At 31.4% G+C, this 23,794-nt stretch overlaps 1 protein-coding gene across 1 annotated transcript in view; it reads left to right on the plus strand.

Moving 5' to 3' along the window:
• Positions 1-2,054: 2,054 nt before the first annotated feature.
• LOC108903313 (monocarboxylate transporter 12-like) overlaps positions 2,055-23,794 on the plus strand; it is a 208,588-nt gene continuing 186,848 nt past the window's right edge. The window contains exon 1 of the mRNA XM_018705441.1: positions 2,055-2,188. The gene's annotated coding sequence lies outside the window, so the exon portion shown is untranslated. The remainder of the gene's footprint in view (positions 2,189-23,794) is intronic.

Here is a 23,794-nt window from a genome sequence, read left to right on the forward strand (position 1 = left end):
TGTTTAATTCCAATTTATCATCATAGAGTCAGACAAGCTGGTCCAATTTAATTCAAAAACGGAAAATAGATCAAAATGCCATTTTCAAGGCATAATTCGTGTTGCAGAATTCTGGATCCATTTTTTTATCCACCCACCCATTTATGAATTCATACATCTTTCTATCCAGTCGTTCATGCATGAATACGCATATTTATCTATCCACCTGTACCACCTATAAAACCCACCCATCCACCTATCCACCCCTGTATCCATCTACTTTTTGTGCTGAGAGATGAGATAACAGCCTAGAAGATTGAGAATGCAATAAAACTTGTAGAATACTCTACTTTCTAAACAAAGAAAAATGATATCTACAAATCATTCTTATTTTTGTTGCTATGACGTGTTCTCTTTTCTTCAAAGGATCTATGCAAAGGGTTACGCTTTCGTTTAGTCCCTCTATTTTTTGTTGCTCTTTTTAACAACCAACAAAAATCGGCCATCATGTTGTGATCCCATCTTTCTTGATATCGCTATTCTAGAACCTTCCTATCCTAATGAGATCGTTCGCTTTGTCTTCGCTATAATCTCTAACATTTTCAGGAAACCAATCCAGATGTGAATGAAGGAAGTGCAACTAGTAGTTCATCAAACATCCCAGGTCTTGGAATTCTTTTGTCAATTTTAGTACAATTTCTTCGTATTTAGGACTCTTGTTGTTTCCTAAAAAATTTGTCGCTATAACTTTGAGACTAGTACAAGCACTCTTCTCAACGCTACTCATTGTAGTGATGAATGTTGCATCCTTGAACAATGTCCGAATCTGAGGTCCATCGAATACACCTTCTTTCAATTTCGCCTCAGAAATATTTGGAAATTTTCGCCCTTTATATAGGGCAAAAACTTGTTGGTTGTTAAAAAGAGAAAAATAGAGGGACTAAACGAAAACGTAACCCTTTGCATAGATCCTTTGAAGAAAAGCGAACACGTTATAGCAACAAAAATAAGAATGATTTGTCGATATCGTTTTCTTTTGTTTAGAAAGTAGAGTATTCTACAAGTTTTAATGCCTTCTCAATCTTCTAGGCTGTTATCTCATCTCTCAGCACAAAAAGTAGATGGATAGATGGGTGGGTGGGTGAATTTTATAGGTGGTACAGGTGGATGGACAAATATGCGTATTCATGCTTGAACGACTCGATAGAAAGATGTATGAATTCATAAATGGATGGGTGGATAAAAAGATGGATCCAGAATTCTGTAACACGAATTATGCCATGAAAATGGTGTTTTAAGCATTTTGATCTATTTTCTGTTTTTGAATTAAATTGGACCAGCTTGTCTGACTCTATGACGATAAATTGGAATTAAATAAGTGAAAAATCATACGCCTAGTGAGCTGGTAGAATAATTTGACTTTTTTTATAACTTTCGTCGATCATAAATGACGTTTTTTGTGAATTTTGACCTGTTTTTTGAATTTTCCCGAAAACTCAGACCCGTTGGGCCAAATCTAAAGGCAAATTCGGATTCGGCGGAAAAAAGTACATGGAAATACATGGGTCTGAATACCAGATCCGATACTTTTTTTGTGGGGCTGTGTTATTATTGATGAGTAAGTTTTATTTCATAGATTGTGTTACTCCGAATCGTCAGACTTATTACGCTACTGGTTTGAGCAATTAATCAAATTAGAGATAATTTTTGGAAAAAAGAATATGTTCTTGTTATTTCGTTTGTCCTGACGTGCAATCAGTTTTAAATTTCTGGAAACACTCTGTACGAGGCTATCCAACTAATCTTTTTCTTTCTTTTTCTATTTTAGTAGCCGAATTTTAAATGTGCGTTCGAACGCCTTCTAATGCGTTATTCAAAAAGGCGGCAACCCCTCATTTCATGCTTGCGGGCGTCCCGAAACATCCCAGAGACGGCTCGACTGTGCCTCTCAGAGCGCGAGTCTGCAGACTCCCGAGTCCGCGAGACGGGCTCTCAGACCAGTCGGTTCAGTCTCTCGACGACTTCCGCGGTCGGCAACCAACAGTCGCGGACGACAGACGCAAAACAAACGGCCATCGATCTCTTCGCGTGCCCCACGTGTTCCTGCCGCCCGGCTTCGGCGAAGTTTCGCATGACAGGGCCTGGTGACACGATGATTTTGTGATCAGTCGCCGGCGATGATGTGTTTGTTGCTTCCGGAGCAGAACAGGTGATTGAAATTATTTTTTGATTGGGAAAACTGGGCGAGTGTGCTTGTGTGTGGAATTTGAATGGCCCGAGGTTAGAATAAGGAAAAATATAGCGTAGCACGCTCAATGACACATATCGTGGTTAAAAACTTCGATGTCGATATGCACCGTAGACAATGCAATCTAAAAATTAAAAAATTAACAAATTAAAAACCCAGAAAATGTTTCCTTCCATAAGAAGACACTTTAAAAGGAATCAAAATTCTGAGGGATGCTACTCATAGCGTGTCTAGATTAGTTGTGCAAGCCATTAATATAATATGCAAAAAACTGATAAATGAAAATATTTTTTTCTGAACAGACCCAAAGAACACACATAGATATTTGGAAACTTACTCCAAATTGCAAATCCTAATATTTCTTAAATCAAGAATAATATATTTATATAAACACAAAAAAATATATTTTTGATGCTCATGTACCATCTTCAACTAAATAAAAATGTCTTCACTTATACACCTAACTATTTTCTTGGTGGAAAAAATGTGACTTAGTTTAAGATGCCTTAATCAATTGTTGCTCATTTTCGTTCTACAGGGTGTTAAAGTTGAAAAAATATTTTCTTTTTTTATCTATATTTTAAGTATGTATGGACCAATTGTTTTGAAAAATTGTAATTTTATGTTTTTTGAGGTAGCAAATACGAATATGCAAATAGTGTTGGGGTCACGTCTAGGGGGCGCTAGTTGTACTGTCCTCTCAATGTTAAAATATGTCTTAACTTTTTATAGTATTTTACAATTTTTAATTTTTTTAACTAGAAATTGTTGAACTACGTTCAATTCTAAATAAAAAAGGTATACTTGTTACAAATCGATAAACTCAAATGTTTTCGAGATACAGAAATTTTAAGTTTTTGAGATTCGACGGGAATTAAATTAGAAAATTATTTTTTCCAAAGTAGTAGGCATGGACATAATAAATTGACAGCTGTCACTACAATACGATATTGTTTTCTACTCAATTGGATTAAGAAGTGGTTTTTTAGTTTTTTCCTTGTCATTATTTTTTAGAGAAGAGAATATCTTAATAAAAGTCTAAGAAAGTGCATTGAAGTTGCTGGTAGATAATAATTTGTTATGATGTGCATAATAAAATCTTTAATTGCTGTAATGTTTGTCTTAATTCTTAATTCAGGCTTGGTATCTTAAGACCTGCTAATTTTCTAATTTAATTCCCGCCGAATCTCAAAAACTTAAAAAGGTTAATTTTATCGATTTGTAACTAGTACACCTTTTTTATTTAGAATTGAAAATACTACAAATTTTCAAAACAATCGATCCATGCATACTTAAAATATAGATAAAAAAGGAAAATATTTTTTCAACTTTAACACCCTGTAGAACGAAAAGGAGCAATAATTGATTAAGGCATGTTTGGCTCAAGCACTATATTTTGACGTTAACAATATGCCATTAAACTGTGCACCATTATTAATGACTCACCCTGTATATAGAAATCCTAAACAGAGTACGCGGAAGCCAATGGGACGTACTCCAAAGGTAACTTCCTTGGGTGAAAATAGATCGATTTAAATCAAGTTGCCTTACAACTGTTTTGCTTTTGAAATCTTCAAAAATAATTAATTCATTTAATTTATTAGATGACTTTCATTTTCAAATGAAATTCGATATGCGGAATTTTTTGGAACAGCAGAATATGAATATGATCTTATTTTTAACCTAAAATATATATAAGTCCGCTGGTATAAATATTTTAAACAGTTTCTTATTATTTGCCATATTTATTCTTTTTTAGAGATTTGGAAAAACGGATATGTTTTATGAAACCTCACTTTAGTTATTATAAGAAGGTATTCTTGTTGCATGTCTCTAAAATCCACCATTCCCGAAAAATATTTATTTCCATTTTTTAGTGCAGTCATAAGTTACTGACAACCGAGTATTCTAAATACAATTAAACTTCACTTTTCTGCTAAATTTGCTAAATATATTTTACAGTCCTGTATAAGGTGCCTTTATTAAAGGAACAAATATTGAGGGTAACTTGGTTTATATCATAAAAAATATCTTATTCACATGGAAAATTAATAAAAAAAAAAAAGTTAAGTTAATTTAAACTAGAATGTCGAAAATACTCAAATCCGTAACTGTTAAATGCTGTAAAAAATCGAAATAAACTTTTCTCTAACGGTGTATTTTAACGACATGCAACCTTTTTATAGTAAATAAAATGATATTTTAAACAATGTTGTATTTTTCCTCAAAAGCTCTACCACTAAAATTAAAAAATATGTGATTAAATACTGTTAAAAAATTAAGCTCATATTCATATTAGACTTTAATAGTGATGGAGTTAAAAGATGTTTTCTTTGAACGCCTGCAACTTTTCAGGGAAGCGACATACGAAGGTATCTTGATCTGTATCAATTTATTTTAACCCAAAGAAGTTCAAAGAATGTCCAATCGCTCCTGGATATCCGGTATTTTACGATTTTTTAATCTGAGTAGCTTCAAGTGATCCTACACGAGATTTATACAAATAGTATAGATAAAAACACCAAAAAATATGAGTAAATTTAAATATTCCATGGACGCATATAATAGTATCATAAAACAGTTGAATTACGAAAAAAATATTTTTGTGTTCATCTACATACTAAATACATGTTCAGCTACATACTTTTAAAACAAATTATAAATAAAATTATAGAGTATCACGTTATAACAACAATTTGGAATACGCATATACAAATTTAATAAAAATCATTTTTCAAAATTTAAAAACTTTTAGAAGTAAAAAAGAAATCGACAGAAACCGGCCAAAAATGAAAAACACCGACCAAACTGAAAAACGCCCGTTAATTTTTTTCGAAATCCTGGCCTGAAATGTTTTGAATTTGAATTTTGAATTTTGAACTTTGAATTTCGAATTTTGAATTTTGAATTATGAATTTTGAATTTTGAATTCTGAATTCTGAATTCTGAATTCTGAATCCTGAATTCTGAATTTTGAATTTTGAAATTTGAAGTTTGAATTTTGAATTTTGAATTATGAATTATGAATTATGAATTATGAATTATGAATTTTGAATTTTGAATTTTGAATTCTGAATTCTGAATTCTGAATTCTGAATTCTGAATTATGAATTTTGAAATTTGAAGTTTGAATTTTGAAATTTGAATTTGAAAATTTTGATTTTTGATTTTTGAATTTTGAATTTTGAACTTTGATTTTGAATTTAGAGTTTTGTAAATGGCTGAATTAAATTCTGAAAACGATATAATAATTTGAGTAGATATTACTGAAATGTAAAATAAAAAATAGTTGTATATTATTTATTATATTACCAGAAGGAGCTCTGACTTTCTTTTTCTCAGAAACATTCCCGTGTTTTCATGAAACTGAAAAAAACTTTTAGATGTAAAGCATTAATATGACATGTTAGTTTATCATATTTTTATATTTAATGTTCGTTTGTCTTTTTCTTTTAAAATTTAGTTAAGATTTTCTGTTTTACCTTATCTTATAATTGGGACTTTGTCCCGTTGGATATTGTAACTTCTAAATAAATAAATAAATAAATAAATAAAAATAAATAAATATTTACATAGGTATTAATTTCAATGATTTCATTTGAAAAATCATCGGCAAAACTTAAAATAGTCCTATCCATATTTGTCATCTATCTTCAAGAAGTCTTCACATACCGTGTTTCAAATTATTTGCGATGAATAATTTATATTGAACAAATACGCCGCATTTTATTTAAAAAATAAATCACATATAACTACATACTTAATGTGCACACATTTTTGTTGAAATCTTTTAAGCCCACGCAATATTCAGATATCATACCAACAGAAAAGTGTGCTGTTAATTGAATAAAAAAACTGTTTTTGTCCTTTTGAGCGGAATTTTAATGGCGTTCCATCCGAAACTATTTTCATTATAATCCACATCCAAGGCGATGATTGATCAGATCTAATTAACCACTTATTTTGCAAAATTCTTTGTATATCCAGTCCTCGACAATATACGTATAATCACATAATTCATGTTACGGTTAAACTCCGAAAACCGGTTAATGTCCGGTGAATCTCATCATTAGTCTAAATAGTCGATTGAAATCATATAATATAGAAAATCTTATCCTGAGACGACCTAACCTAGGTAACCTGATTTTTTGCCGGATAAGATATGAATCATAACTGAAATATTGAAGTAATACAGCTTCCACGTCTGAGACGTCTCACGTACAAATTAGTTTACTGAGTACAAATAATGATTATCGAATTCAATTGTTCAAATTCAAAAATACGAATAGAATGTACCATCTTCACTTACATTTAAAGAATCTTTACGGATATCTTTGTAAATACCACCGACAATATGTTTTCTAGGGTCTCAAAATGCAAGTGATGTTTCTTTTCTATCTGTTCAACCCATTGATTACACAGGCCGACAAAAAAAATATTTTTTGGTTTTTAGATCAGATATTTTTTTAGAGATTTTTGATCTGCTGAAGCCAAGTTTGAAGAGTAAAACATAACTTGCTGAATTCAGCAGGAAATATGTGAATGACTCCATTTCCTCCAATACTCCAATCAAGAGCTAAAACTGTCTAATTTGAATAAAATCTGTTCAACCATTTTCTTGCAAGTATAAAAACACAATTTTTTGTTCGCTCCGTATATCGAAAACGAAGCGTTTTTAGGCATATGTTTATATGATATTTTTCATTAATTTGTGGCAAAATTCGCCATTAAAGATCAGATAAGGATTTTAGTTGCACCCTACATACCTTGAAATCTGAAAATAGTTATGTGCAAACTTGTTTCTCTTATACATATATGAAATGTATAAAATTATCGCAAACTCTACTAGATTATGCGCCAATAAAACTAAATATAAATCTACTTTTTAAACAATTTGACAAAATAGGAGTAATTCGATAATATTACCAAAAAAGGGGCCAGAAATGAGAAACGTCCCATATCTAGGATTGTCCACCCTCCCGATTTAAGCTGGAGACTACCGTATTTTTACAATACCTCACGCAAAAGTCTCCCAAAACAAAAAATTAATTAGATTTGATTCTTTTTTCACTGGTATTTACTGGACTGATTTGTTTGACAGCATCGTAACCGAAAACATATGAGTAGATGTCTCGATCTCTAAAATGCACAAAATATTTAAGCCTAGAAGATGAATATATAAAAAATCTGTTTAGTAAATGTAATAAGTTTATTTTGTTTTATTATTCTATTCAATTTTACTAATTAAAGATTTTTTCCTCAATATTTAGTTACTATTTTATTTTTTTGTTTGAAATACATTTGTATATGGGGATGTACTTCTTGGACAATTTATGTTTTCCTTTCTTATATTCAGGGTGTACTTGTTTTATATGATATGGATTTATTTAAACAATTTTTCCTTAAAAAATAAAACTTTCTAAATTTGACAGTTGTATCTGTATCTCTTAAATGATTGAAAATGGAGTCAGTAACGTCTTAAAAAACTTTTCTTTTGTATATTTTCGGGAAATGTGAAAAACCCCCAAGTGACGGATTTAGCCCATCTTTCCCTTTTTATTGTTATTGAATTCTTTATTATTAAGATGTTTGAATGGAATAAAATGTAGACATTTGTATAAAAGACCTACGAAATCAAGATATGCAAAAAAAACATTCTATATTTTGTTGCATTCGCGAATATATAATGTCATAGTTTTGTCGCGTTACACAACCTTCATAAATGTTTACAATTCACGTGACCGCCGAGCTTATGGAACATTGCAGGGCTGGTACTGTAACGAAAAGCCCCTAAATCTTGGTACCACCAATATTAATGATTCGTTTATAATGAACAATAACAAACCGTTACGTGTACGCACGAGATAATGCGATCGCTAATTGGTTAAATAGCGTGAAAAATTACACCAATCACAGCCGATATAATAGAACGTTGTGTTTTACTGTAATATTGATCTTTTTGTTTTAGCAAATTTTAATTTTACCGCAATTTGGTTATCGTGAGGAAAATAAAATTAATACTCCAAACAAAATTATTGATCACGTGGCTTCTAATAACTTGTGAAGGCTCTGTATAATCGTAATACTCGATAAATTAAAATATTTCAAGCATACAGCAAACGTGTACTCCAAATATTTCTAAATTTCAAATAATCTTCGGAAAACTGAAAATATGTAAACTGCCTCATCTTATAGGTAAATATTATCTTACATGTAATAATTGTTTGTTCGAAGCACGCTTTCCAAATTCATGAAACGACAATTTTAAAAAACAATAAAGTTTTTGATTATTATTTGATATTGTGCATACCTATATTGATAGATTCTTAATTAACAACACTACAAAAAAAATCGCTAACAAATAAATGATATAAAAATATTTCTAATGTGATTATTTATTATTTTCTGCAAAGTTTGTTTTTTTCTCAAAAAAACTGTTTTAAGCCGTATATTTTTTTAAATAAATATTCAACTATTTGCATATTCTGATGCCCCAGTAGGTACTTTTTACATGTCTACATTTTGTCTCAATCAAATAACAGCAAAAAAGTAAATTGCGATAAAAATAGAATTATAGGTCACCTTACACCTTTTGAAAAATAAGTAATGCAAAGCTTATGCATTGTCATTGTTTCTGATTAAAACCATTATTTCAATTGAAAATCTTCACGTAAAACTATCCTTCGCTTGACGTAGATATACAATTAATTTGAATTAGAAATACCCTTTTAAATACATAAGGTAAAAAAAAGGACATGACATGCCTGCATGGCTTACATAGTTTTGTAATTCTAAATTTGTCTGTAAGAATTATGTAATTATTTTCAAGAACTCGCACGAAACATTTTAAACAAAAAAGTAGTGATGCTATTTGTTGACTTTAATTTATTATTTGTTTATCATTTAAAAAAAAATCACTTGTATAGTCGTCTTTTTCAAAAGTACTTTACTTTCAACATAAGAAAATAACATTACCTATCTACGTAACATTTTTTCTTTCGTTTCAAAATCCTAATTTTGATTCGGTTATGATTGTCAACGTTTCGAGATATGGTAAGTATTTTAAGCTTTTAATACACTGTAAGCGGGCTAAAATGTAGTAGCATAGAATTAAGTTCAAACAACATATGTAGGTGTAGTTGATGGCACCAGTCACCATTCTTCTTTAATGGCGCCCGAGCGACCGAAAGATTGATTGTTTATTGATCTCTTCTATCGGTTTGTTGTAAAGCTTTGTATGTTTAACCAGCAAACTAATCATGTATTCCTTATAAGTCCTTCCTGGGTGCCCCTTGGCCTCTCGGGCTATGAATAAGAAGACTCGGCAACCTAAAATATAAGTTTGTATATAAATAATATTTTTCCATTCGCCTCATTTCAATGTTAGCATGAAATAAAAGTGAAGGGAGAAAACCGCATCTCGATACCCAGATTCGTTTAGGAGATACAGAACGGTTTTCGTTTGTGCCTTTTTTTATGGTGTCACTTGTTTGTATTTGTAAGTTTAAATCGGTATTTTTCCAAAGAAACGTAAAGATTTTTTAGTTACAATAAAATATACTTAGAAACTTTAAGCGGAAGTTATTTAAATGTAATGGGAAAAATTAGAGTCCTTTCTAATTTAGTATAAAAATGTTTTACTCTTTCTTAGTAGTTTCGACTATTATTCTATCATTAGGGAAGAAGAAACTACAGTACCGGGTGTCCCGAAATTAATGCAACAAAATTTGGTCACAGATTCTTAAGACAAATTTAGGGGACTCATATTTTTAATTTAATTTTTGCCAAGTGGCTCCCTCTTTCAGAGTTACAGCCCCTCGAAATAGAAAAGAATGGTCTTTTTTATATCTCAGAACCCTGTTGTACGAGAATCGCTAAATTTAGTACACAGGGGTTTTATCACATGTGGAATCTGATAGTGATATACGCTTTTTGGCGGGGAACCCTCTTAACATACTTTTTCGTAGGTCAAATAAAATTGGTCGCATAAGCTGTATCAATCTTTCCAAAAGCATCAGAATTTTGTACTATATCAAACAAACGAATTAATGGTACACTCTGATAATCTGGTACTCTAATCTCATGACTGACCATGTCTGCCATACTGTTTATGAGAAAAAATATTACTGTAATCGAGAGAAACTATTCCGTTTGACAAAGTAAAATGTAAAGATGACCATGGGGTCAAAATATAAGGAAACGCTATTCAACCATTGGAACATTTTATTTGTAATCAAATTCTTTATCATCCGTTTCAGTTTGGTAGATTAGGACTGGGACATCCTGTATATTTAAAGTAAAGATGCAACCGGATCCCTCTAGTAGATTCATCAATTATAATTTCAAAGTAGGTGCTTCATGGCTAGCTCCATATTTCATGTTTTCTTTAACAACACACACAAGAGAACACTGTAGAGACCGCAATTTTAATTGTTCACGTTTTTTTTAAACGCTACACTAATGATCAGATACATCGTCAATAAATCAGTTAAACCTCCGTCCTTTTCACGTCACATGAAAGGTAATTCAAAAGCCGAGTTAAAAAATGACGAACACCAACAGCTGCTCTCCCGAGAAAAATGGTACGGTCTGATTTAATTATTCCTTGAATCTAATACGAATTTCATTAGATTAATGACAATATAATGCCGTTAAAAAGTGATGTCTGAATAAAAGGATTGGCCTGGATTCCATCGGAACTCCACTTCAATATAAGCTAAAATAAATATGGGATGAGCTGTTATTTTTAAATTTAATTAATGATGTGCCTGAAACAGGTACAGGATGGCTACGTAAATCTGTTTTATCGCATTTGTACAGTTGAGTTTTCTTTTTTTTTTAATTGGCCAGTATGGGAAATGACAAGAGAAAAACTACGTTAGTTCTTTTGATTTTATTCATTAAGTCTTCATCAGATCTCTATACAGGGTGTCCCGTTCATGTTTCAAAAAAACTTGTGTGCAATTTCCTCATGGAAAAATAATAAAGGTATTCATGTAAAGTTTTTTTCTTAGACGCCCTGTTTTCGAGATACAGTGTGTTGAAGTTGTTCCTTTCCAAATGGTTTTCCTTAATTATCTTTCAATCGGCAAAAGATAAAAATGTCAAAATTTATACACGAGTAAACATCAACTGTGCGTTAAAAATAATGTGCAAACAGTTTCTTTCAGAAAAGCACTGTCGCCGATACAGGTAATTGAAGGGGTACAATCGAAAAAAAGGTATACTTGTTGAAATTCGGTAGCATGTATCATTTTCGAGAAAAATGTTGCATAGAAGGAAATGGGGGACAATTTCAGTGTCTACTGTAGTATTTCGAGTTTGCACATTTATTTGATTGTGCTGCTGTTTTGTTCTCTATATCTCCGAGTCTGTTTCCTAATATTTTTCTGTTTTTATCACTTTTTTAAGCATTCATGTCCATCAACAATTCAGTCCATTCAACAATAATTGTTTATTTTAGTAATGCAGTAGTCTACAAAATCTAAAATTAGTTAATAATATATAATTAATTACCATAATCTGTTTATTTTTACTTTTTTAAATGTTAGTTTACAGCAATATGAAACTTAAAATAAATTATTTTTTTTAGTTAATAAAATGTTTTACAATTTAACTGTTTCATGTGATATGTAAGAAATTAAAATTATAGTCTTAAATGCAAATACTGTTAGTAACTAAATGTCTTCAGCTCATTCAATAGTACACTGAAAAAACAATTACTTTCTATTAAAGGAATCGGTTGTTTTGAATGCAGTTAATTTACATTTATGCTAGTTACATTGAGATAAACCAGTTACATTCAATACAAGTCATTTGATTTGTTTGAATTAAAAAAAGAAACAGTTTGCAACAGCTTTGTCTATAATTAACAAATTAGATTTAATATAACCATTTATGATTTTAGAATATTTGTTAGGCGAATTAAAAGAATAAATTTTTAATACAAATTTATATTCGTTTTTATTTAATAAATATTATTTTATATTGGCCTATCTAACGTTACAATTAAACTTTAAAGGAAAATTATTCCAAATATATAATTTCTTAAATGTGAACCAGCTGGTTATAAAAGTTAAATTTTTATATAGTTTAAAACTATTATCAGTTCAATAGTAAAATATATTATTTAAAAATTATTCCAATCACGTGACCAAGTTGTGTTCTCCCCTGACAGTCGTATCTTCGCCATCATGGCGACTATGTATGCAAGGTGCCTGTAGTGTATTGTGTAGTTCAGTAGGCTAGTATGGACCTCGGTATGGACTACGAGTATATCAAAAGGTAGTGTTTCTTGTTGTTCTTAGATCATATTCATAATATAACATGTGCATATAGTTACAGAGTGCTGTGTGCTGTGTTCCGTTTACTCATCATTAAAATGGATGCAGAAACTGTGGAAGTTAGGGTCAAACAAGTAATAATCGTCAAAAAGTCAGTTTTAAATAAGGACATAGTGTTGCTGTTGTAGTTTCATAAATTTATAATAAAACCCAATTTAACAATCCGCCAATTATTTTTAATCATTAAACTGTCAACAACTATGACAAGTAGTTTTGATCGATATATGTATGTATATAATAAGTTCGGAAAATACAAATCTTAAAATTAATTTTTAGCAAAAATGAAATGTTCGAATAAAAGTATCGTATATACTCGCATGTGCTTCTCTATTAGTAGATCTCAACACTATGTACCATTTCAAAAATTATAAACTTAGATAAGTTATCTAATTATCAGTTTAATTAAATTTGAGAAAGTACATAATTTTGAGACTAATCAAGAAAGAAATACGTCCAATTTTAGCGAAAAAAACAATTCACTTTTTATAAACCATTCATTTATTAATATTAAAATAACCTATTTTCACTGAAAAACTGTTAGTTCACATTAAGCTAAGATATATTTCTAATAATCTTATGTCATCTACATCTTAAAATATGTAGATTAATAATAAAGAGGCGAAATGTGATATTACACTAAAAATAAATTAACATTCAAATAAGATTTATTACAAAACTATGAACTTATTATTAGTTACTCTTCACAATATATATGCTAGGCAATATCCAAAACTAGGATTAGTTCATGGCAAACGATATTTATTTAGTCCAAATAAATCATTTTTTCAGTGTAAGGTCCTCTTTCAATTTAATATTTTGTTAATGTACTTGTGCCGGTTTATGTGAGAAAAAAAAAATGCAACTTCATTTTTCTCGAAAATGGAACATGCTACCGAATTTCGACAAGTATACCCTTTTTTGTAGTATCCCTAGAGTTTACAGAACCGTTTAGAAATGTACTAAATTTTGACTTTTAACATATTTTTTCTTCGATTGTACCCCTTCAATTACCTGTATGGGTTACACTGCTTTTCAGAAAGAAACCGTTTGCACATCATTCTTAACATACAGTTGATGTTTACTCGTGTACAAATTTTGACATTTTTTTCTTTAGCCGATTTAAACATAATTAAGGAAAACCATTTGGTAAGTAACAATTTCAACACACTGTATCTCGAAAACAGGGCGTCTAAGAAAAAAAACTTTACATGAACTACTCCTATTATTTTCCCATAAGAACTTGCACACAAGTTCTTTTGAAACATGAACGGGACACCCTGTATACACAATTATGGATACTTTATTAACAAAGAGTTAATATTTAAAAACTATACGAATAAAAACCATTATGAAGGGACAACTTTTATTTTTCACTTTATGAACCTTGTTCAAAAAATTTTACTTGTTTCAAATATGAAATATTTTGTTTTAAGTGTTCCAATATCTACAGGATATCTTATACAAAGAAATAATTGAAATATGTTTGTTAATGTATTTTTAGAACTCAATAATACACTGTCAGTTAAACAACACATAGATAACCAATCCTTCTCCATCATATACACGGATGTCCCCGGATAGTCTTAATTGTAGATATGAACAACGAAAAATTTTTTAATTGAAGTTTAGTATTCTGGGAAACGATATTTATTAAAAATTAAATAATGGTATACTGTAAAAAAAATTTCCTCAAATTTCACTCAATTTTACTCAATAATGTATCCATTTCTGTTCACACCCGATCGAGTGAAATTTTCACTCTATTAATATGAGTACAATAGGCCCATTCAGTAAAATTTTTTTATTGCATATTTCAAAAACTTACCCTTTAATTACTTAATATGCCAAAAATCAATTTTTTGTTTCAACGAGAAATGTGTGAAATAAATTAATGAAAACAGAGCGCGGAAAAACGTTGAGCAACCATTGCGACGTCATAATACCGGTACGGGCGACTGGCAGTGCACTCCGCTCGCTCTCATCCCATTCTGTGTTAATACATACGGTGTGTGGTTCGCTTGGCAGTTGCGTTAATCATTGTTTTTATGTCTAAATGGGTCGAAACCGAAGATTGTACAAATATTGAATAGTTCCAGGCTGCAAAAGTACCTCAGGATCGACTCCGAATAAAATATTTATTTCATTACCGAAAAATGAAAAGTTTGTGTGATGTTATCCACGGTTTCCCCAGCCACGGTATGCAACTCAATACCACCTTCGTTTTTCTTTGGTTGCACGTCTAATGTAAAATATTATTATTTTAACATTTAGAGCACAATTTTCAACTTTCTGCCGGAAAAAAATTCTACCCTATCTAAATGTTCGTGTTCACAAAAAATTCGAAATACGTCGGCGAGAGGGACCTATAAGCAACTCAGAACCACCCTCGTTTTTCTTTGGTTGCCCGTCTAAGGGGTTATAAATATTATTATTTAAACATTTAGAGCAGAATTTTCAAATTTATGTCGAAAAAAAAATTCTACCCCATCTAAACGTTCCCGTTCACAAAAATTTCGAAATACATTGCGAGAGGCACCTATAAGCAATTTATTTAAATAATAATATTTTACAACCCCCTAGACGGGCAACCAAAGAAAAACCAGGGTGGTTCTGAGTTGCTCGCACATACACGTCGTCGTATACATCCACAAGTACCGAGTCTAGTACGTTGGGTACATTTGTACAAAAATGGAAAGCAACAGAAAATGTAGAAAAGCGAACCATTTACGTCATCGAGAAAAATCCGAAAGTGTATTTAGATATTCCAAGACATTCTATGTTTATAATAAATATGTTGTGTGAAAAATGCATTTCAACAAGACTTGATGTATATCTCTTATACACTCTATTTATACAATTAAAAATATAGGTATATAATATAAGTAAAAGTATAGCAAATATCTACACATCTCTCCGTCTGCTCGCGACTTGATCGCCGAGTGGCCGGTATCGTGACGTCATTAGCTGTTCTCTCGCAGTGTTGACCTTTTTAAGGATCTTACAAATTCAGAATTAAATATATCACTTATTATTAATCCTATTGACCTAATTTTTTTAAGATATAATTAGGTGGTTAAATACTATCAGAAAATGAAAGAAAATGTTTAAAATTATATATCACTGAATGGGCCTATTGTGTGAAACTATTGCATCAGAAATGAGTGAGTTTTACTCAAATCGGGCGACTTTTGACTTTTCTGAGTATGTAAAACCACTTTAGAATTTACTTTTTCTCTAATTTGATTTAAATTTAACTATTATTGAATATCTTTGTATTAAAATCATAAACTACTAAGCTGCCACAGTGGTTTCTACACAGATCTGTTTTAGAGACAATATTTTAGGTCTCGATTATAGAAATTGATGAACTGATCGGATGAATAGATTGCCATAACCTATATTGTAAGTTACAAATACTTAATTATTATAGATAACAATTTAACTATCCGTTTATTTAACCTAACATAAATCGAGACTTAATTTCTTTGATTATTGCAATTAAATTACTACATTTAAATAGAATTTTCACTAGAATAAACCGATACTTGTCTAACTCCGAACACCATACGCCATACTGCCATCCACCACGCTACGGTCTCGAGATGACCTAATGAGACGATGGGAACAGACAAAGACAACGTATCTGGATATGAAAAAAGGCGGGATCACTCAGTAATGAGGACAATTATGTACAAATGCACCAAATACGAGTTTACGTGAAGAATTTATTTAAGGAGTAGGTACCTATATTTCAGTTTTAGTTTAAATATAATCACAAATAAGTAAAATGATCAAAATGACCAATACTGAGTGAAAATATACTCAATAATTTCACTCAATGGAATCACTCCGAACCTTTATTGTTTTTACTCACACCGATTTTTTTACAGTGTATAAACTTGCGACGTCCTTTTTGCAAGATCTTCCCAATTCCGAGAGATTGCCCACCACTTCCTGGACACCTTGGCATAATTAATTTCAACATCCTATATATCCAAATTAATCACTTACGAGTGATTTTTTTTCACTCAATACTTAGTTAATTAAAAATCCAAGTCTGAGCAAAAAAATGTTCAAAGATTTTTGACATTTGAATCATTAGAGTAAATATGCTCAGAATAGAGTGAAATGTAACTCATTCGATAGTTGGCAAACACTCACATTTGAGTAAAAATTAGTCACTTTTGCTGTAATAGCTTCATTCATAAAATTTCAGTTGTACCTACTCATAAGAATAGACTGAAAATTTCACTCAATCGAGTGTGGAATATCTCTTAGTTTTCTTTACAGTGTAACCACATAAAAAAACAGCTACTGTGCAGAGATTTTTTTTTGTTTCCAAATTTTATTGAGGATTGTTTCATTAGGTAGCTTCCTCTCGTATGGAATTAATAAATATTAATAAACCACGATTACATACAATCATCACACTTTTTTAGGAAAAATAACTGTGTCCCGAAAGTGTCTGCTGTTTGTAACGTTTTGAAAATATCAGTGTTGACGTTCAAGAAGCCCTCTAACAGCATAAGAATAAAACAAATAGGTACTATATTCTCTCGAAAAAATCAAAGGATACTTTTAACGTGTCTGTTTAGTTATGATAAAGACATGCTCGGCTCAATCCATTTATTTTCATTTCCTTTTGGCTTTAAGCCTCATCGCATCCGTAATAATAAAATGCAAATCTTTATACACATTGCTTTTCATTTCAAAACCTAAAGAGAACATTAATATTTTTTCTGTTGTACTCTCGTTTTTAACACAATTATTGTTAATATTAAAAATGTAAATTAACTCTTTAGATTTGCTTATCGACAAAGAACCGGCATTATCACCAACTGTGAAATAATAGCAAACAATAATCATCAAGTAAACTACAACACTGTAAATTGTTAGTTTCTGACAGGTGTCGTGAGTGACAAGAAAGCATTAAACTCACTTTCGCTGAGTCATTTTGACTGATTCATGACTAGCGAAAATGAAAACGATTTATTTACGATTTTTATTTATTTATAATATATTTAGATTAATTTGTTGTAGTTAAATGCCAAACGATAGTTTTCTAAATGCTTTTAAATCAAAACCTTTGAAAACAAGTCCTGGGAAATTTAAATTCGGTACTTATACAGGGTGTTTCAGAAAGACTTCCCGTAAATACAGGGGTGATAGTACGAGAAAAAAATAAGAATTTTTTGTCGTATGTACTATATGTATATATCCTCTTGTTTTCGAGATACAGAGCTACAAAATAAAAATTTTTAAATAGAATTTTTACAAAAATTTCCAAACGGTGCGAAATATTTTTTTGAAATTTGGGATTCTAGGGTTTTTAAGGATGACAAATACTCTGGTCTAATTATTTTTTGGATATTTCATAGAAGGCGCTAGTTATGCTACATTTTTATTACATTTTTAGTTCTATTTTTTATAAGGTTAGATTTTTTACCAATTGGTAATGTACAGTTTTATTTTCTAAAAGTAATGTACTCTAACAAAATTTTCCAATACATTTTCTAAATTATTTGGTACTCAAAAAACAATAACTTAACTCTTCATACTAAAATGTATTAAATTTATCAATTTAAACCATTACACCTGTTTTATTTTCATTAATGATCCGCCAAACTGAACATAAATGAGAACTGGTTTTTATTAACAACGAAAGCGAAGCATCATCAAGCCTATCGAGTAGAAGTAACATTAATTATCAGTTTACACTGAATAAGTCATACAAATTCAGCGAAACCGACTTACATTGTCTTTGGATAATTTTAAGTGTGATTGTGTTATACAGCACCTTTCTTTGGGGATGCAACACAGGTTAGTAGAAAATTTATAAAGTCAAAACAGAGGGGTTAATTCAAATACAAATGACTATAGTTTGTCCTGTCTAAGTTTAAATGAGTTTGAAATTCATTAAATTAAGTTGAAGATTTCAAAAAATGGTATTTTATTTTGTAGTATTTGATACAAAAGGCTAATTACACTTATCCGTGGAGCAAATATGACATAAATCCTAATTATATAAGCCACGAAAGAACAATATTGAGTAATATTTTAAAAATCATGAAGGTTTGGCAGCTACAGTTCGCAATTTTCGTACAAAATATGGCCGGAATAGTGGTTTAACTTCATCAGCTGTGAAGATATTAATAAAAATTCAGAGGAAGTAGATCAATTTGTGACGTTAACCACTCTAGCCGTCGTTCAACAAAAAACTTCGAAACAGTTCGTGAAAGTGTTGCTGAGAGTCCAGGAACATCAATAAGGCACCGTAGTCAAAAATTTGACATTTCGATGAGCTATCTACAGCGAATTCTCACCAAAGATTTGCATTTTCATGCTTACAAAGTTCAACTGACTCAAAAACTGAAGCCTAGTGATCACGCTGAGCAAAGAGACTTCGTTGAATGAATTATGGAACAACAAGTGGATGCAGAAGAAGAAAATCATCTTCAGTGATGAAAGTCATTTTCATCTTGATGGTTTCGTTAATCAACAAAATTGTCGCATTCCATAACTGATAAGTGATTGTTGAAAAACAAATGCATCCACAACGTTTCACTTTTTGGTGCGGATTTTGGGCTGGAGGTATCATTGGACGATTCTTCTTCGAAAATACGGCTGGTAAGGCGTAATAAATGGTGCTCGCTATCACGTCATAATAATCCAGAATTTTTGTACCTAAATTGCAAGATATGGACGTAGACAACATGTGGTTTTAACAAGACGGTGCCACATGTCATACAGCCCGAAAAAACAATTCAATTACTGCGTAAGTCATTTCCTGGTGTAATTTTCCGTTTTGGTGATAATAATTGGTCGCCCAAATCATGCGTTTTATCGCCGTTGGACTCTTTTTCTTTGGAATTTTTTGAAGTCTAAGGTTTATGCCAAAAACCAACTACCACCCACGTCTTGGAAGAAGAAAATTGAGCTATGTTTTAAGGGAATTCATCCACATTTATGCAAAACGGTCATGGAAAATTTCGACAAAAGAATATATGCCAGTAATTATTCATAATTTTTAATTATAAACGTGTTTTGTATCAAATTAGGTTGCGTGAACTTTGGGACACCATTTAGTAGTCGCTCAATCGGTGCTTCAACATGTAAAGAAAAAGAACTGTTGCTCTAACTGCAGTTATAGTATTTCAGTTCAGATACTTGAGGTTGTGGATTAAAGAGATTAAAGGAAAATAACCTGAGAATGTCTTCAAAGGAACAGCAGCTTTCAGTTTCCAAATAAACATGATAAATTGTATAATTTCTCATAACCACAATAGATAAATCTTAAATTTTTGAAAACAGTATAGAATGCACACAAAAGGTTGAATGTTTACAACTGAATGATAGTCATTCCTATATATTTCGCAAATAATCGCATAAGCAAATATTAAATTGTGCATATATTTTTAACTCTGTTACACTGTAAATAATTGGTGAACAATTGAGTAAAATTATTTAGTACTTTTTCACTTAATTTCACTAAAGTGAACACATGTTTTAAATTGTGGCTTAAAGAACGTCGTTATAAATTTGATTGGTAAAATATATTTTGAAATATTACAAAAATTCAGTTTTTTTAACTCTGAATGCTGTTTATTGAAGAGGATAACCGTTCGAAGACTGCTTGAAGAATATTTGACTCACTCACCTTACTTTGACCCAACTCATTTCTCATTGAGCTACCTCATTTTTTAAAAAATAACATCCTTTGTGTCAAATCTAGCATTAAGTATATTTGCCGCTATTTTAAAATACTATCTTCATTGCATGCGACACGAAGTCTTATTGATATGTAATGGTTATGTAACATATAGAGTACCCTCATGTAAAATTCACGTTTATTCAATAAATTATCTTACATTCTTCAACTGGTTGCAGGAACGGATATCAAATCCATCCATCGAATTAAATAATCTGAAGGCTTGCTTGAAACATCAGTCTCAGTCATATTAAAGTAGCAAAAAAAATTAAGTCTGCTTAATGCGAATCATTAGATTTTGCGGGAATGTTAATACCGTGTCATGATAATTTCAAATGCTAGCTAAACAGATCAGGCTACCAGTTTAGTACGAGTTGTACAGCCTAAGGCCGGATTATAAAAGGATTTGTATAATGTTATTGAAAACTGTTATGATCAATTTGGTTTGAGTACCAAATCAGCTCGCGGAGACGTCATTAATATTTGTTCTTCATTAATGTCAATTTTTTAGGAAAGGCAATCGGTTTTGGGTTGACAAGCAATTTTAACAACAAATATTTTTTAGTGAATATTAATCTGTATATATTTGTATAATTTCCATCAGGTAATTGAGATTTCAATAAGTTAGTTGAGAAAATCTGTGACGTTTATATGCAAACATATATTTTTTTCTATGAATCTAATAATGTGCATTTTGATTCCTGGAATATTTTATATTCATCTTCAACAGCAAATAATCTAAAAGTATAACCGTCAGCTGTTATATATTTAATTCGATGTATTAACTCATTTAAGTAAGGAACTTAAGAGCTTTGTAATAAGTCTTGTTAATCGGAGTTAATATGATTACTTGTCTCGTCGTAATGGCTTACACTGAACAAAAATAACTGCACCTGAGCTGTCATTTTAAACATGTGTCCATTGCTACAGTTTCCTCGTTCTTCTATTTTTCCAGATAGTAATAGTACTTAATCATTTCAAATTGAAATACTTACTGTATAAGTAATGTAGCTTGATAACAATGGATGATTTATTAAGTCTAGGAAATCAAAACTTGAGTACCAGGGCAACAGAGATTTTCATTCTTTTATGCGAGTTGTCAATGGTTGCCACGTCATCGGCTTTTTAACGTTAAGATTCACCGGTCTCGTCCACAGAAGAAAAATTTTAAAGATTAAGACCTCTGGCCGGTATTATATTTACTGTGTGCACTGTTCGATGACATTGCAGTGTATGGTTTCTAGTCATTGGCCTGTGTTGATTTATTCCCATCGTTAATTTTCGCAGATGAGTCATTTCCAAATTCCAGGTAGTTTTATCCCTTTGCCTCTATTAAAATTATCTGTTTTTTTTTAGGATTTCTATAACTTCTGTGGAATATCGGCCAAAATCTTTTTTCTGTCACCAAAAATCTGGTATTAGTTAGATCTGTCGTATATTCGGTATCTGCACTGTACTTCGCAACTCAAATAAGGCTTCTGTTTTTTTTAACCTGGTACTGACGTGTCTTCCCATTTACTCAATATATGTATGTTTTTCCAGATGTAAAAGGGATCATGTATATACTAGCATCTTGGAGTAGATCCTTCTTGGAGCTGATTTTGGGAAAGGCTCCCCTATGTCTTATCTATCCCTGAGATTTAAATTTGTATAAATTTTGGGCACTATGGCATCGTTCACAACTGGGAACACATAGCTGCTTCATGAGTTTTGCCAAACCTACTAAATTCTTATCCTTGTCTTCTACGACGAGTCTTCGACGAGGTTGTTCCAAAACTTATTTAACTGGCACTTTCGTGAACAATGAAGTCACTTGGAAACTCTCTAAGATATTATCTGCATCTAGTTGCATTTCCTTGATCTTGTCAATAAAATGTCCAGCATTAACAATGCGTACTTGAAGTACAGTCCATCTGCAGTTCGTGGAGAATGTTAGAAGCTCGAACCGCAAAAGCCACTTCTTAACCTTCTTGATTGTGTTGTTTCTGATCTTCTTAGATGGATCCGGTGTTCTTGTAATAGTTTTCCACTTGTCGGAATGTGATGATTTCCCCATTTCTCTTCGTTACTTTGGTGACTTAGACTTCTTTTCTAGACAGATCCGGTTTCGGAAACCTTCTTCCCTGACTTCTTGTGTGTGAGATTTCCAGGGCGTTGATGATTTCCTCTTTTGAAATTGTTCAAGATTCTGTGGCTTAATGTAGACCTTTGGCAATCACGTCTGTAACATCATTAACTAGCTGTAGAAAGGCTAGATTAATAACAACCCGAAATTTCGTTCTTGGAATGTTTTTCGGGAAACAGTTTCTCAATTTTCTCCTACTGCTTGTTTGTGGCTTCCTCTTCCGTTCATAACGCTTTCTTTGTGGTGAATCTGCCACTAAGCCCCAACTGTCTATCTAATTATTTGTGAGCTGAAAATGTACTTCTAGAAGTTCCTCTCATTTCCGTCTAGTTGCTTCCTGTTGTCTCGGATTCTTGTAAAAGTCAAGTGCTGGCTCGATGTAAGTTACTTTGAGCTACAAAAGTTTGTATTAACAATCTTGGAGTAATCAACTTGACTCCATAATGGCAACTGGCTCAACAGTTTCCCTTTTCTCGACCAATATTACCCCAGTTCCTTAAGGAAAAGTAGGTTTCCTCCCCATAGAGGCTTCTTAGCTTGGGTGTACGAGTTTTTGTGGCAGTTGTCAATGGTTCAACTGGTTGCCACGTAGTCTGTTTAGACTTTTGTGAGTTTCTACTACTACAATGCATTCCTTGCAATGCAAATGATATGTGATATATTTCCTTAGTATACCATATTCCGAAAACGCTTAGTTTTCGATCTACAGGGTGTTAAAGTTTAATAAAAAAAAATGCAAATTTATAAATATTCCAGAACCCGCACAGAATATTTTAATGAAATTTTACAGGCTTTGATAGTTTACAACAATACATGTTTTACGATAAAAATATTGTTTTCAGTTTCATCAGTGGCGTGCGCACAGCCATGTCTCTAGATATTGTTAAAGAAAAAAATGATACACCACTGATTTTTCTTAAAATAAAATTATATATAAAATTATTTTTGAATTCCTTGTTCAATTTGGAAGGGAAAAGGTATCTACACTGTATTTCTTATGACGTACCGTTTTCAAGTAAAAAAAATAAAATCGATTTATTGCATGGCGTAATTCGGTTTCAATAATCTGAAAAATAGCAGAAATTATGCACTTAACTGCTTCACACTCAAACACTCAAAGTGACAGCTATTATTAATTTTGCCAAACAATAACAGAAACGAGTGCACAGCCAACTTGCTAATTTCTGTTTAGTTAGTGAATGTGAATCTAAAAACTGATAAAAATTTTTTAGACTGATGTTAACCGCGAGGAATAATTTTTTGTAATAAAATTGGTACAAAAAAAAATCTGAGTGAATAATTTCTGCTATTTTTCAAATTATTGAAACCGGATTACGTCATGCAATAAAGCGATTTTAATTTTTTTTAGTCGAAAACGGTGTGTCATAAGA

Source organism: Anoplophora glabripennis, unplaced genomic scaffold (genome assembly GCF_000390285.2).
Source record: "Anoplophora glabripennis isolate ALB-LARVAE unplaced genomic scaffold, Agla_2.0 scaffold103, whole genome shotgun sequence".
Taxonomy (NCBI): Eukaryota; Metazoa; Arthropoda; class Insecta; order Coleoptera; family Cerambycidae; genus Anoplophora; species Anoplophora glabripennis.